The sequence below is a fragment of the Notolabrus celidotus genome, chromosome 11 (assembly GCF_009762535.1).
Source record: "Notolabrus celidotus isolate fNotCel1 chromosome 11, fNotCel1.pri, whole genome shotgun sequence".
NCBI lineage: Eukaryota > Metazoa > Chordata > Actinopteri > Labriformes > Labridae > Notolabrus > Notolabrus celidotus.
Genome location: NC_048282.1, coordinates 2118515 through 2135489, shown reverse-complemented (window position 1 = coordinate 2135489; position 16975 = coordinate 2118515). Strand labels below are relative to the sequence as shown.

Below are 16975 nucleotides of genomic sequence, written 5' to 3'. Positions count from 1 at the left end.
CATAGACTGTATAAAATAATACTGAATCCCTCCTCTGTTTTTCATTACCTGCACACATGTGTGCTAACAAGGAGCTTAGGAGGGAGGCATGCTAGTTGTAGGCTGTCTTAATAAACACAAAGGTCGGTTTTACTCCCCACGTCTGCAGATTTGAAGATCTAGTGGATGATTTTTATTTGTCATGGAAAAGTGCTAGCGCTAATTAGCATAGCCACATAGCTACATGTTCGTAGCTACATAGCTACAGCTACATAGCTACAGCTATATAGCTGTAGCTCTAGCTGTAGCTCTAGCTGTAGCAGTAGCTCTAGCTGTAGAGCTAGCTGTAGCTGCAGCTGTAGCTGTAGCTGTGTACCAAGACACACGTTGACACACTGACAAGTAAAACAACAAGAAACAATAAAACTGTGACCAATCCTTCAGAAAGGTCCTGCTGCCTTTCTGGCAGAGGTCGGTTTTACTCCCCACGTCTGCAGATTTGAAGATCTAGTGGATGATTTTTATTTATCATGGATAAGTGCTAGCGCTAGTTAGCATAGCCACATAGCTACATGTTGGTAGCTGTGTACCAAGACACACATCTACATACTGATAAATAAAACAACAAGAAACACTAAATCTGTGACCAATCCTTCAGAAAGGTCCTGCTGCAGGCGCCTCTCCGTCAGGATCAGATTCTGGATCAGATTCAGAGGGTTGAAGTAACGTGATCTCTGAGCAGCCGTGTATATTCAGCCAACATGTAAACATTAGATCAACGTGCTGGAGAGCCGAGGGCACATCCACTTCCTGAGGGGGCGTGGTCAGAGAGAAAACAGAGTGTTCTGAGGAGGACTGAAGAAGAGGGTTTTTCAGGCAGACCAAAATCTGATTTCAAAGTGTTTTTTTGAGCATAAACTTTAAAGACATGTTTTGGGGACCTCTTAGACCAATATATATTGATGAAAAAAGCGTGATATGTCACCTTTAATGTGTCTTCATTTAGCTGCTCTGCAGAAAATGACCCTACCTATATGAGCATGTGTCTGTGTTTCCTGTGCTGTTATGAATGAACCTGCTGCTACTGATGCTTTTGATAATTAACTGTTCACTAACCCTAAACTAAGGAGTCATCTGGAAACAAAGAAAGGCAGAAAACTCATTACATTTTCTATTTTCAAGGTTTTATTTCGAGTTTAGCTTCTATTTCTGATGATATTTTTTCCTATAATGGCTAAAATTTACTATTTTAAGATAACTTAAAAAAAAAAAAACATTCTGGAAGAGATCTCACGACCCCCCATTTGTGTCCCGCGACCCCCTGGGGGTCCTGACCCCCACTTTGGGAACCCCTGCTTCAGACCATAGAGGATTTTCCCCCATCCTTTTCTCAGTCGAGTGAGTCAGCTCGTGTGGTTGGTGCTCATGTGTGTGTTTTTCTCTCATATTCAACCATCACTGTGTGCACTATCCTGCCTGTGTTTGTGTGTTTCTTCATTTGTGTGTTTGTTAGTGTGTGTGTTTGTGTTTGTGTGTGTGTGCGTGCTCTGTGTGCTGTGTGCTGTGTTTTGACCCTTTGGGAGCCTGTGCTCACTTGAACAGATTAAGTCTGGTCCTCAGCACATATAAATATGCAGCATGCTAATCTGGGTCAGTCACAGTGGGAAGAAAACCAGAAGGCAGTGATTCTGAAAAGGATGTGTGTATCCGTTTAGGAAACATGTTGCTGCTGGGTTTACCAGGAAGCAGGAGTTCATGACGGGGGCAGAGACAACCTGCAAATCTGATTAAAGATGCTAAATGCTTCTTAAGACAAATTTAACTCTAACTCTTTATTGAACATTTATTGAAGACGACGGTCTGACTTCTGCCTGCATGTAAAATGAACCTGAACCTGAATGCACAAAAATCTACATTTATATGTAATTGGAAGAATACAGGGTTGAGATTAAGAATGCTTATTCTGGATTTTATTTTGGGGAAAACCAGTGGTTACTTGAAGCAGGGTGGGTCACAGTGAAACCTTCTACTGTCTAAGTAATATTTAGTTTATTGGAAGGGGTTCTTGAGGTGGGGTTGTCCAAGGTATTAGTCGATGGTGTGGTACATGCAGGAGATGGTGATCAGCTCGACTCCTTGGTTGAAAAACCAGTTGCACTATAAGTATTAGCCCGTTAGAATCTGTCCTGATTCATTCATAAAACTCCCTCAAATATTCTACACTATCAGTACCACTAACTAAGAGATAGACAAACTACTCAGAGAGCAACAAGCCGGTTTTCGACAAGACAGATCATGCACTGACCACATTGCCACCCTCCGCATCATTATTGAACAGACCATGGAATGGAACACATCTCTCAACCTCACATTCATTGACTTCCACAAAGCATTTGACAGTCTGGACAGAGACACTCTATGGAAACTCATGGCACACTATGGTATTCCAGAGAAGTTCATAACCATCACACAACAACTATATCTACAATCATCCTGCAGAGTAATACACAACGGTCACCTCACAGACAGCTTCACAGTAGAGACAGGAGTCAGACAGGGCTGCTTACTGTCTCCTTTTCTCTTCCTCTTGGCAGTCGACTGGATTATGAGGACTACAACAGCTGAGCAAAACCTGGGCATTCAGTGGACAATGTGGTCTCAATTAGAAGACCTAGATTTTGCAGATGACATAGTCCTCCTGTCTACCACCCAAGCACAAATGCAAACCAAATTCACAAAACTTGCCAAAACAGCAGCCACTACAGGACTTCACATCAACAAAAGCAAAACAAAGGTGATAAATATAGACCACAAAACAAACAACACCATAAATCTGGATGGAGAGGCACTAGAAGAGGTGGACACATACATATACCTGGGAAGCATTGTTGGGAGGGATGGAGGCAGCGACAAAGACATACAAGCTAGAATAGGGAAAGCTAGAACAGCTTTTTTAATATTACGGCAAGTATGGAACTCCAAACACATCTCCACGCAAATTAAACTCCGCATCTTCAACTCCAACGTCAAGTCAGTTCTACTGTATGGGGCGGAAACATGGAGAACCACAAAAGCAACAGCAAGCAAACTGCAAACATTCATAAACAGATGCTTACGACACATCCTAGGAATCTACTGGCCTAACACCATCTCAAACGAAGAGCTCTGGCAAACCACACAACAAGAACAAATAGAAACACAAATAAGACGCAGGAAATGGGGTTGGATCGGGCACACCTTGAGAAAACCATCCTCCAACACAACCAGGCAAGCCTTAACCTGGAACCCCCAGGGGAAAAGAAAGCCGGGAAGACCCAAAAACAGCTGGAAAAGGTCTGTCGAGGCAGAACTCAAGGAGAAAGGAACATCTTGGAAGGAAGCAGAGAAGATCGCTCAACGCCGAACCAGCTGGAAGAAGTTCATAAATGACCTATGCTCCCCCAAGAGCCAAAGGGCTTAAGAGAGACCACTAACTACATCTGAATTACTAGCAGCCTGCTGGATGTCCTAAATCCAACTTAAGCTGCTGTGTAACGGCCTAATTCCACCAGACCCGTGTCCGGTCCTTCTCTGATCCGTCCCAGCACCGGATCTGATAGGTTTCTATTCTAGTCAATCTGTTAACTTCCACTGGATCCGCTCCGTTGTGTTCTGGCTGCGTCTCTGATCTGGCAGGTCAGAGCCCTGCCGTTAATTTTCAGAATAAAACACTCTGTGTTATCACCAGATCGTATTTCACTTAACTACAACAACAAACCAAAGTCATGATGAGCGGAGCCAGGCCTGGAGTCAACAGGTCAGAGGTTTTCAGAGGACCAGAAAGACAACATGGATGAGGAGAGGAGGAGGAGAATCCTTGATTCAGTGATTACCACAGATCCTGCTCCGTTCTGCGTTCTGAAAACACAACCGGTGGGTGTTGACGGATCAGAGAGCACAGAGCCGGACCTCAGGGGATCGGAGACGGACCGGACATGGATCTGGTGGAAGTCACTTGTGAGAGAGTCATCCAAAAGGTCTCACACAGTCAGTCCAAGTTCATACAGTCTCTAGTTTGGAGCGAGAAAGCAATCCTCCTTATGTTAAATAATAGGAATGGTAACAGGACTCAACTTGGACTCATGGTTTGATGACTCGACTAAAACACAGGTGTGAACCAACCATTCATGTGACTTTGGTTTAGTGGGTTTACACCTTTTTAACTTAATGACCACACAGACTACTGAACTTTCTGGAGTCCCTGGGCTCCCTTGTCTCGTAGGTTCCTCTGGATCTCTGCTGCTGTGGACGTGCAAGACTCCAGCTGCTACAACTACTACTATCCGTCTCACCACTATCATCTCCAGCTGTCTGGCGGTCCTGCTCTGTGCTGCGTTCTGAAAACGCAACCTGTGTGTTGAAGGACGAGAGAGCACGGAGACTCACGGTCACCAGAATGAACTATACGGTCACGTTCCTGTTCATGAGTTGCAAATGTAGCTGTTCGGTTCATCCATCTCCAAAATATGAGTGTGTGCAGTGAATATGTTCAATTTAGCACAAAACTGTTTAGGCTATCAACTGCTGCAAACAGAGCCAACTCAATACTATGTAATCTAGCTAACTCCAAAACCGTAAGACCCAAACACAGATGTTGTTAGAAATGGACTATATTATCACATTTTTTGGGTGCTGTTAAAAAGCCATTTTGTTTTAGCTATTCATGAATGCAACACAAAAGTTTCCCCCCCTGTGAATGGAGCTAATTGTGCTCCAGGACTGCAGCGGGGGATCAGGGAATATGACTTCCATTATCTTGCACTTTATTCCTGCTCCTTCTGAAGATGCAATCACTGTGACCTGCTCTCTGTCTACTTCTTTTCTAGCTAGCTTTCAAAACACAAGTGCTGTATCCATGCACTTAATCACTGGCCAGAGCTCTGCATTTGCAGGGACTACTTTGCATTTATACAAATAATAGTTGAAAAAGTAGACGGACTCTGGTTGCATCATAATAACATTTAACTCTGTGAAGCAGATCTGAAGTGCCTGATCATGGAGGTGACTTCACTCCTGAGTTATTTCAGGCAACAATGGAAGAACAGCCGTTCCTGTTACATCAACAGTTGCTGTGTCAGCTCAGGCTGTCATGGTGTCTTGGGATCTCTGGCTTTGTTCCCCTTCTGCCTGGTACAGACTGTTCGAGGTGGAAATAGTTATTCATACATGAAAGAGAAAATGTTTATAAAAAGGTTTTCACTGGAGAGCTGTTAACTTTCTCAAACAGGATTTTCCTCATTCGTTTCTGTTACCACAGTCAGTGTTCTAATTTTAAGTCTGTACATGACACCTTCTTTTAAGATGAGAGGGTCACTGTGAGTCTCCAAAATACATTTACTGATATATTATAACATGAAACAACTTTTGAACATGAGGTAACTGAGCCAAGTTACACTCACTGGATGATAAAACCCCCTGTCCTGCTTCTTTTGTTTTCAATCATCCAATCAATCTTAATTTATATAGCACCAAATCATCAGTGACGGAGCCACACAGTTTTGACTTGGGTGACCAAACTGGGGCACTGACTGTTAAAGGGTTGGCCAGGCGTAGAAACCATTAGGGGCTTACCCCAAACCTAGGAGGTCTACTTCAATAATCACATCTACTTTAACTTCTTTTTATAAAATAATTTAGGAAATGTTACATTTTTGTTTCTAATGATTTCTAATGTTAACATTAAAAATGTAACTCGACAGAGTGTCAATATTTAAATCTGCTGAACTCTTTAAGGACTCAAAATTAAGATAATTGTCCAAAGTCAAAGCATCAACAAAAACAATATTCAAATCCACAGAAACTACTGCCTCTGCAGCTCGCTGAAACACAACAGCTGATCTGAATATAAGTAATGCCTCTGACATGACAAACAGCCAATCATGTTTAAGAATTTCAGGGTGGCCACAGGGGTGTCCAATCAGTTTTCTCTGCCACTGCAAATCCCAACAAATGTTCTCCTCAGACTCTTTCCAAACAGAACAGGTCTAGACCGTATGTTCTAATATTAACAAAGACCCAACATCAAGACAGGATCAGATCCAGTCCCATCTTACAGACAGGACTCAGTCTGATCTCATCTTAATCCACCATGAGCAGAGCACTCTGCAGCATTTAGCAAGTTACAGTGGCAAGGACAAACTTCCTTTAACAGGCAGAAACCTCCAGCAGGACCAGACTCATGTTTTTGACACACATCTGCTGAGACCGTGTTGGAGAGAGGGATAGAGGGAGATGAAGAGAGAGAGAGATGATAGTGGTGAGACAGATAGTAGTAGTTGTAGCAGCTGGAGTCTGGCACGTCCAGAGCAGCAGAGATCCAGAGGAACCCACGAGACAAGGGAGCTCAGGGACTCCAGAAAGGTCTGTAGTCTGTGTGGTCATTAAGTTAAAAAGGTGTAAACCCACTAAACCAAACTCACATGAATGGTTGGTTCACACCTGTGTTTTAGTCGAGTCATCAAACCTTGAGTCCAAGTTGAGTCCTGTTACCATTCCTATTATTCAACATAAGGAGGATTGCTGTCTCGCTCCAAACTAGAGACTGTATGAACTTGGACTGACTGTGTGAGACCTTTTGGATGACTCTCTCACAAGGGACTTCCACCAGATCCATGTCCGGTCTGTCTCCGATCTGCTGCGGTCTGGCTCCGTGCTCGCTGATCCGTCAACACCCACCAGCAGGGCTGTAACCAGGATTTGACAAATACTGAGGTCAAAATTTGGTACAGATGGCACAAAAGTTTGCATACAGATGGCACAGTGTGTACTATCTTCTGACACTGAATACCTCAACCATGGATATTTATCCTCCCATTTCTTGCTGTATTGTAACAGCCTCTGACCAAACTTCCTTTGGGGGTAACTGTGGCTTTGATTAATCCACTTGTTGTTCAGAAGGCTGTACTTCTCATCATTCAGCTTTTTATTTTTGTACCTGGCAGGATCCAATTCATGTAGACAGACTCTCCCCTCTCTTCTGTCATCTCTCTTCCATCTTTGTCCCCCTCAGTGCTGCTCTCCCTCTCTTGTCCCTGTGAGTCTGCTTCGCTCTTTCCCTCAGCCTCCTTTTCTGTGTCTCTCTGCTGTTGATCTGTGTTATCAACACTTACAGCAACTTATACAGCTCCTTCATATCAACATTGAGACACATTTAAATCATTCAAATACTAAATAGTGACACAACAGCACAAGAGTAAAAGTTAATTTTAGGTTATACAATGATCCTATTACTCTTAAAGTTGGTATGTTGTTAAATTCAGGCTATATAAGTTCCATTATGATTGCCACAGAAAACCTCTATGGTCATTACATTGTTTGAACTGGATGAGGACAGTATTGTTAAACATCAGTGTGTGTGTACAGTATATGGAACAAGGATAATCCTGTCCTGGGTGGGGAACTGTGGGCAGCACTTGACTTCTCACTCACCACTTCTTATTTTTTATCCCCCTATCATCCTCTTCCTGTCCCGTTGGGAATAACTTTAAATGTAACCGTGAACTTTTATTGCGTTACCTTGGCTGTTGTTGCGGTCTGTACATCAGAAATAGGTTAAATCTAGCAGATTTTTGAGGCAGCCCACCCACAAACCACTGTGATGACCAAAGATCTTAGGGTTACAAGAGGATGGTCTACCACATGGTGATGTAGAGGCGCTGTCTTACACATAGTATATCTGCAGTCAGTTATATCACCTTCTTTTTGTCACCTCAATGGTAGTTACGGCCATGCCCACCAGATGTGTTTTCAGAACGCAGCACAGTGCAGGACCTCCGGACAGCTGGAGTCATGTGACTGAGGTTTCCCCGCAGTAATCACTGAATCAAGGATTCTCCTCCTCCTCTCCTCATCCATGTTGTCTTTCTGGTCCTCTGAAAACCTCTGACCTGTTGACTCCAGGCCTGGCTCCGCTCATCATGACGGTTTGTTGTTGTAGTTAAGTGAAATACGATCTGGTGATAACACAGAGGGCCTGATCTACTAAAGGTTTGCGTGTATAAAAACACGTGCAAACTTGATAGCGCGCGCAAAGCTGACGTACTAACCGGGAGCACCGAGGATTGCGTCTGTCAAATGAGCAACATAGCACTCGCAAATCATTTAGCGTGTTTGCCTTCATGAATATGCAGAACACATGTAGATCATCAGAACGCGTTAAATACTGGGAGGAGGAGATGCAAATGTAATCATTTAGCACACGCAATGTGATTTATCAAACCTGAAGCAGATAGCGCGCGCTGTATTTGCGTCTATATTTAGCACGTTTGAAAGGCAGGTGCAAACTGGCACAGCGTTACGCACACATGGCTGTGGTCACTGTAACGCTCATCATAACATCGCTTTACAACATGCCCGCAACAGAGAGGGCTTACAAGCATTACTACATGTTTTAGTCAATCAAACCAAGAGAACAAAATAATAATAATAAAACAACACAAATTCAAAGCAGTTCAGCACCACGGATAGCGACCGCATCATTCTGACACCCACTTTAACTGTTTCATATAATGAGAGCACAGTAGGTCACTGTATCAACAGATATACAGTTTAGTCAAATTGGCACAGCGGCCCACATGTTCACATACAAACAAAAAATCAACATGAAGTACTCGGCCTACTCACCACTGTTTGGACGAGCCTTAAGCTCCGCGGACTTGTCCACGATGCGCTGTATGTCCATTTTCTTTGATCTGTCACTCTCAATAAATAACATGACATGTCCACTCAGTCTATTCTGTCCCATCGTGCTCATCAAGGGGTTTTTAGTTAGTTTTAATTTGGAGAATGAGCGCTCACTGAGCTGCGCCAGGCAGCTCTGCGTAACTCCTCATCTCGTGCTTGCAGCAGTGTGTTGGGGTGAATTGACTCAAACATGTTCACAGTTCCATTTAAGCTGGTGAATCTTTGGGACAGTTGCTGGATGATGATATCAGGCATTGAAAACGTTCACCCGAAAGTTGCTCCCTGGGACAGTGAGGCGACTGTCTTCATCCAAGTGACGCCTAACTTTTCTAGAGCAAGAGTGGCAGACTTAGCCTCATCAAATCGCTCTCTAAACTCCATCAAAACACTGATTGTGTTTTGGAGTAGAGTAGATGTGTTTATTTCATCAGCAGATCTTCTGTTTTTTCTCACATCATTCACCTTTTCACAGATGGCCTCCCAAATCATGTTTCTAACGCTGAGATGTCTCTGCTGGTTTATTTCCCTCCTCCACTAAAACCTCCAACTCCATGGCTTCAAACTTCATTTATCCCTTAAGGCCACTCTGCTCTCTCAAACTGTCCATGGTGACAGCTGATAGCACACGCAAAATCCTCATTAAAATAGAGCGGTCTGCACCACTTTTGCACTTGTTATCATTTGCGCATGCAGTCTTAGTAGATCACCCGCAACACGCCCAGAAATAACACGTGCAAAATTATTATTTGCACACGCAAATTAGCGCTCATTATTTGGGATCTTAGTAGATCAGGCTCAGAGTGTTTTATTCTGAAAATTAACCGGATGTTTTCATTTTGTTTTGGTGAAACCTGACTTCCTGTCCCGCTCCATCTGCTCTGTTGAGATTGATGCGTCGTGCTCCGGCATCCGGCATCCGGCAAACATAGAAGTCTTGTGTATCTGATCCGGAGGGCTCAGACCTGCTGGATCAGAGACGCAGCAGGAACGCAACGTAGCGGATCTAGTGGAAGTTAACACATGGACTAGAATAGAAACCTATCAGATCTGGTGCTGAGACGGATTGAAGATGGATCTGGTTGAATTTGGCCACCAGGGCAGCTGTGGCTTACGAGTTGGAGCTGGTTTCCCACTTATCTGGTGGATCTGACCCTCAAAAGTCTCTCTGTATGACTCGGGTGCATTAGGCTTTTAGTGTATGTTTGCTCTTGAGTAATACATGCTTAATGTTTTTGACTGATTTCCTATTTTCTCTCTCTTTTCTTACAGATCATTTCAAGCCAGCTCCCGTCTTTAGCAGGGCTTTCCTCCATCCAGTGTCCTCAGCCAAAGAAACTAACTCCACCCAGCTACAGTGGAGACCTGGACCTGTAGCAGTCAGACACACCTCTGGCTTTGATAACAAAGGGGAAACTGGCAGCCACAAAAGAACTGCAGATTTCAAACAGGATTATGTTTTTGCTGTACATCTTCCATGCCGGTGAACGGAGGTATACTTACACTACCTGAGATCGAAGCAGGCTTTGAAGAGTCGAAGCGATTGAAGTCATCTACCATCTCAGCCCTCCATGATTTTTTAAACCATTGCAGTTCTGATGGAAGGAGCTAAAGAAGGGCGCAACTCTTTTCCGATATGCTGACGACTTCACTCTCTACATGAGAGCTGCTTTTCTTTCCGCTATCAACGTTCAGGAACAACGGTACGGTACAGGCGTCATGGCATGCTAGGATCCTTGGCTTCGCAGTCCTGTGCTCAAACTATGAGAAGCAACAACGTCCAACCTCTCTCCTCTTTTCTGTCTCCTCTCAAAGTGAAAACAAAGAAGCCAAAGGAATGAAACCTGATGAAGGGATGCAGGCTTTTCTGGTACTAAAGACCTCAAGTTACATCAACCGTCATGACATCAACCGTCATGAGGGAAATAAATGAATGAATAAGACTTTGATAATGCCGCACACAGAACAGGTGTGTGGGCGTGTCTCGATCCACGGTTTGCTCTGTTTCTATCTACATTCCAGATTGGAACTGTTAAAACCTTTTGCTTCCACTCTTCCTCGACTTTCTGCGTTTCTTGAATGCTGATTCTACTTAACTTTCTAATCCCCATCCGATGATCTTGCCGTGTCTTTAAAGAAGTGTATAGTGGATTTAAAAAAAAAAAAAAAAGGTAGGAATTTGGAATGCATGGAACTTTATATCCAAGACCTTACACTGTTCATCATCACTTAACAGAGGCCATAAAAAAAAACTGGGATACACATCTGAGCGAGACGATTAAACTCTGACGAAGAAGAAAGATTTGTGGAGCGACACACGGGGAATTGAGCCACGGGAATAAGAGGAGCCTTTTGTGGGTTTTTTATGGAAAACAAACCCGGATTGGTATCCAGAGTGTTTGTGGTCGGGTTGTTTTTCAGCCATTATAAAGCCATTAAGACAACATTTACCTGCACTGCTTGTGGTGATAGGGTTTTCTGCAACTGCTCCACAACATGGCCCTCGTTTATCTCACATGTTGTAGATGGTTTTCATTTCTTTTCTCGTCTTTTATTGTTTTCTAATTTAGAGTTTAGTTTTGTTATTCGCCTGGTTTTTACTTTTTGTTACAGGTTACCAATATCGCCTTAATCATTTTCAGATCTCTTATTTTGAAGTAACAGTGGCATATTTTTTATTACACCCTGTGAACACATATTTTCATCACACACTTTTTTATGTGGTTAAATCAGCTGGAACACTGGCCACAGTGAGATTAATTTATATTTTTTAACTTTGTTTTTGATAATTATTATTAGTGATATTATTTATTTGATTTATGTTTTGTAATGTTTTGTTACCTCCATTAAGCCCCCTGTCAATTTTCTGACTCTTATTTATTATCAATACTTTAAAAAGCAATAGAGTAGGTGTTAAGAACGCTAAGAGCACAATCTTGTGTCATTTTCAAAGTTGGTGGAACAGTAATGTGTTGCCTCCATCTGTCTGATTTTCCACCGATGAACCGTAAGTCTGACTTAAACCGAACACAAACGTACTCCAACAATGTATCACTGCTGTACTAATACATCAGAGAACAGGAGCTCACCTCTGAACTAGAGTTTGGTACCACCCAGATCTTCTCCTCCAACCAATAGTGAGACATCAGGTCTTCAGTGAGCGGATCGGAGTGGAAAGCTGCTCGTGTCAGCCAGCTGGAGACTGATCCGCAGCACTGCAGGGCAGCAGAGAGGCACTGAAAAGCAGACCAGTCACACTTTTTCGACAGAACTGGACTTGACGCCGCCACCTGCGGGGGTTTGGGTTTGAACGTGGATCTTCTGACCCTCGGAGATTGGACGGTGTCTTGGAGAAAGCGCCGTCTAGCTCCTTACACATACTTGTGTATCAGCATGTGTCTTCACTCTGTCAGCTGTGCACCGTGCACGGGAAAGCACACTGCAAACGTGTCAAAAAGAGAGAAAATATCAGCACTCAAGTGACTGAGGAACCAAAAACATCACACTTGGTTGTGTCACAAAGCCACTCGCCTTTTTTAACTTTTCATTTTCTATTGTGGTGGCGTCCAGGCCTGCAACCCAACCCCCCCTCCCTCAACCCCCCTGAAAAAAACCTCGCTCTCAGACTGTCAGCTGTCATGGATACTTCTCAGGTCAGTGTTCTCCCTGCTGTTGCTCCTGCAGTGCATTGTGGGATCTGCGGTTCGGTACTCAAAAAGTACTCTGTCGGGCCAAATATCGCGAGGCCTTCAACGAACCAACAACTTCTGCTGTATATTGTCTGTGTGAACGCTCGCTGGGAACCTTCGCATGCTGCCCGGCGCAGAAAAAACCTCAAAGTCACCTCTATATTGTTCTGTTCCTAATGTTTGTATGTAAGTGTGTGAAGGTCCGTATGCGTGTATTTAACAACCATCATACAATGTGGAAAAGAAAAGAAAACAAACATGAGTTTAACCACAAAGAAGTTTGGTGGGCAGAAGAGGCGACCTCTCATCTCCAGTCCTTCTATGCAATGAATCATATTTGGAAAACAGAAAGTGAAGTGATACACAAAAACGGGAATAATCACACAATCATCCTTTACTCACCTCGGTTATTTTAATATTGAGATTGTTTTTTGTGGAATTCCTTCTATAGATGAATATAATGAGATTATGTGGATTTGTTTGTATTTTAGGTCACTTTGAATTTATGAAGTAATAAGAAGAAGAAGGGTCTCTGTAGTGCTCGTGTTGACCTGGTGTGATCAGGATTCCCTCTCCTCTCCAACTCAGTCTTTATCTGAAGATTTACACTGAAAGTAAAGTCAAACCGAAACATGCTATAAAACAACTGCCCCACTTCCTGTTAAAAGAGTATTTCAAAATAAAAGAAGGTAGCTGAGTATACAGAAAAGATTTATACAGAGAAACAGATTTATTTGAAAATAGAATACATATATTAAGACTGCAATATATCCACTATATATATATAGTTTGTGTCTGCACAGGAGGAAGATGAAGGTCCTGTTTTGTGCTCCCACATCCCAAACCTGCTAGTGTTAGTCACCTCAATGTGCCCTTCTTCTCATGTTGCAGAGAGAAATACAAAAAGATGATTTATGTCACCACAAAGCCGGTTCAGATACGTCTATATAAAATAAAGTACATTATATTATAGTGATAAACACTGGGCTTTAACTGAAGCACTGTTCAATGCATTCCTTAATGCTGGTGTCAGAGTGAGCTTGTGTGCGTGAGTGTGAGTGTTCAAAGTGCACTGCCACGACAGATTAAGATTTCTAAGCTGAACACACTGTGGAAACGAAGAAGAGCCGTACCTCATAAACAATCTTAACCCAACACGCTGTGACGAGGCTGATATCTACAGAGATGATATTTATGAACACAGATATTAAAAAAAGGTGCTTTATGCAGTAAGCTCCCTTCAAAACTCCTGAACTTTATTTAAACGAGGCCTGGTGACGCTGACATGGTCCTAGAAGTAGGTATATATATTTTTTGTGAAGTATTTATGAGATGATTTATCTACACAAGAGTTTATTTTATCATACTGACAGGTGATGTAAGGCTGGCAGGGAGGAAAGAGGGAGAAGGGAAGGTCTAACATCTTTTGTCATGTAGAGAGGGGAGTTGTGTTTGTGCAGATTGTATCTATGACTTGATTTATACACAGCCAGAATGATCAGATTGAAAGGGGATGAAGATGTGTCTGCCTGAAAGCAGGAGGTCTGATTCTGCTTCTTTTATCTCAGAGAATAAGATCGGTGGGGATCAGTCATCATTTCCTGGTTGCTGTTCACAAACAGAAGGCCAGTATGTTTGTTTTTAAAGGCTGGTTGAGTCCCTCTGGTTATTCTGGTTGTGGTTGGATCTCTTTACATCATGTGTGGCTCGGTGCTGACGAGCAGTCCAGATCTTAGGGCATGGTTTCACAGGTACACTGCCCCCACGTCAGTGACGCCATCATGGAGGCAAAGAATTAGAAAACACTTGTTTCAGTTGAGCAAATTGAAAACAACTCAAATTGAAACTTTCTCTATCGCATGTCTTATGTTTTGGAAGTTTGTGCAGAACTAAAAATGTTCCTTAATCACGTTTGCCTCAGGAAAGTAAGCATCATCACAGCGGAGGTGTTCACTGGACTACAGGAAACAATAGATGGATTTATGCAGGTGCAATAAATCTGATGCTTAACACCACATGACACAGATGTGATCTGTCCCTGGCTAGTAATAAGTAGAGGGATCCGGTTACATAGTAATGACTCAGCCATTTATGTGTAAATAAGGACGTTTGTGTCCAAATGTGTGTCACATTTTCTGCTCCTGTGTGAACACAGCCACTGAAGGGGACTTCAATATGCATAGCAGCAAGGGCTTTTATCAAACAAGCCATTCTGTTACTGCCCTCCAGCCAATAGTGGTCTCTGTCTATCCTCTGCAGCGGGCCTGTCTATATCCTGGAACACAGAGGACTTTATTTCAGATTACAGCAGTCACCTGTGGTCCAAACAGCACCACACCACACCTGTTCTTTCAAGCACAAATGTAGACAACAATAAAATACAAACTTAGAGTCATGTTCAAATGATGTTAACAAACCAGAATTAAAATCGGCTCAAGGATTTCCTTCTTCAACCCCCCGAAAAAAAAAAGAGAGACTTTCATGTATCCCGTTGAATTTTCTAAATGTTCGATGAACTTTCCACTTCTTGAATTGTTTTGGAGCAAAACTGTTGTGTTTATTAGTTTGCAATAAAAAGGGTCAAATTTACAGACATGTAGCCATTGTGATCAGATCTGTCATCAGGTCTGTTTTCAAGAGAAATCTCTGGAAGCTTACGTGGTCTTTGAATCCAACAGTCTTAACCAAAAAGGTAGCAAACAGTGCTTGTACAGTACGTAGTGTAGTTACTGCATGAGCAGTGGTGACAGACAGTTGATGTATAGCAGGACCGGAGAAAGACTTAAAAACTCACAAAAATATATATATATATATAAATATAAAAATAAATGTTTTATAGGTGAGAGGTTGTTCAAAGAAAGAAAGAACGCTGTAATAAATACACCATGAGAGGAAAGCTACCAAGTCCATCTTTTGCTGTAAAACCATCAGGGAGTGTTTAATCATCCTTCACCTGTAATGAATCATTAAAGTAAAATTACAAGTGCATGATCGGGACACCTCCCCCACCCTTCTCTTGACCTTTTTATCCTCTTTGACCTTCGACCTCCCACCTCACGGGCTGCCATACTTTGTCCAGTGTAAATACCAAAAGAAAAACTGACCAGAGTTCACTTTGAACCAACAAAAACAACATGTAAATGCCACCGAGGACATGTTCTGTACCACATGTCATTCTCCACACACGTGTAATTACACACGCTCACACAGGCATGAGAGGAGCCACACGAGCTGATGCGCATCGTGCTAGCTGAACCTCGCTGCCCACATGTGTGTACAAAGAGAACAAACCACAGCAGGTGTTGATTTGAATGATAACTTACAATCATTGTGTACGTCTGTGGCTGGCTCGTGCGGACTGTTTCAATTCATTCAAAGTTGTATTGGGGTATGAAAAAAAAGAATAAAAATATATCGGTCTGTGTAGAGTTTCTATACATGTTGTGTTTGTAAAACGAGATGACATGAAAAAACAAAAAAGGGGGAGATATTCTGGCTTCCATGTAATCTTTGGGGGGTTGATGGATCATTTTACAGGGTGATGGAGATGAAGAGAGGTGAGAGGGTGATTTGAAACCATGGAGATGTATAAAAAATATATATATAAGAATATAAAATAATCCAATTAATGAGTTAAAGAGGGTGAAAACAAAATACAGATAAAGGTTGAGAGCCTATAAATGACTACAAAGTGTTCCATTCACTGTTGTAAGTGCAATGAGCTAAACTTCCCTGTTCCCCCATTGTAAAACCTTGTGTATGTTTCCGTGTATTCCTCCTGTAAATGGGTGTAGTAGACCTGGTGCATCATGCCATGTAATGTGATGAATGACAAATTATGACCTTACAATACATTTCAATCAGGAAAATAAATAAAAGACAAATGCATAAAAACAAATACAGACGCTGTGTGTGCGCTCTTATTTGACTCTTCAGATTGTCTCCACTGCATCCAGATAAGAGTAGGCTTCAAACTTTCCTTTTTGATAAAGCTTATAGTTAGAGCTGGATCAGGCTTGGACCAGCTTTTGTTATGCTGCTATAGGCCTAGAATGGCAGGGGAACTGACACACTGACACACTGGGATCCTATCTCACCCCCTTCCCCCCAACCCCCTCATCACTTACTTTAACTCTCCCTGTCCCATTAAAGTTACTAACCATAGACCTTTCTGGAGTCCCTGAGCTCCCTTGTCTCGTAGGTTCCTCTGAGCTGCTGTAGACGTCCTCCTGCTGTGGATGTTCCAGACTCCAGCTGATACGGACGTCTCATCACTATCACCTCTCTCTCTTACTCCTCTCTATCCCTCTTTCCAGACCCAACTCGGTCTCAGCAGATGTGTGTCTAACATAAGTCTGGTTCTGCTCGAGGTTTCTGCCTGTTAAAGGAAGTTTGTCCTCTCCACTGTACCTAGCTAAATACTGTGTGCTGCCTGTCAGAGGTCCGCTGGTGGTCCTTCCAATCTGTGCTGGGTGTGTCAATTAGTTTAGAGATGATGAAGAAGAAGAAGAAGAAGAAGAAGAAGAAGAAGGAGGAGGAGGAGGAGGAGGATGTGAAAGAAAAGAAAATACCGATATCTGACTGACTAC

At 42.7% G+C, this 16975-nt stretch overlaps 1 protein-coding gene across 1 annotated transcript in view; it reads left to right on the top strand.

Annotated features, from left to right (window-relative positions):
• The window catches only part of bsna (bassoon presynaptic cytomatrix protein a), a 226481-nt gene extending 215655 nt beyond the window's left edge, over window positions 1-10826 (top strand). The window contains exon 19 of the mRNA XM_034696727.1: window positions 9970-10826. The gene's annotated coding sequence lies outside the window, so the exon portion shown is untranslated. The remainder of the gene's footprint in view (window positions 1-9969) is intronic.
• The last annotated feature ends 6149 nt before the right edge of the window (window positions 10827-16975 follow it).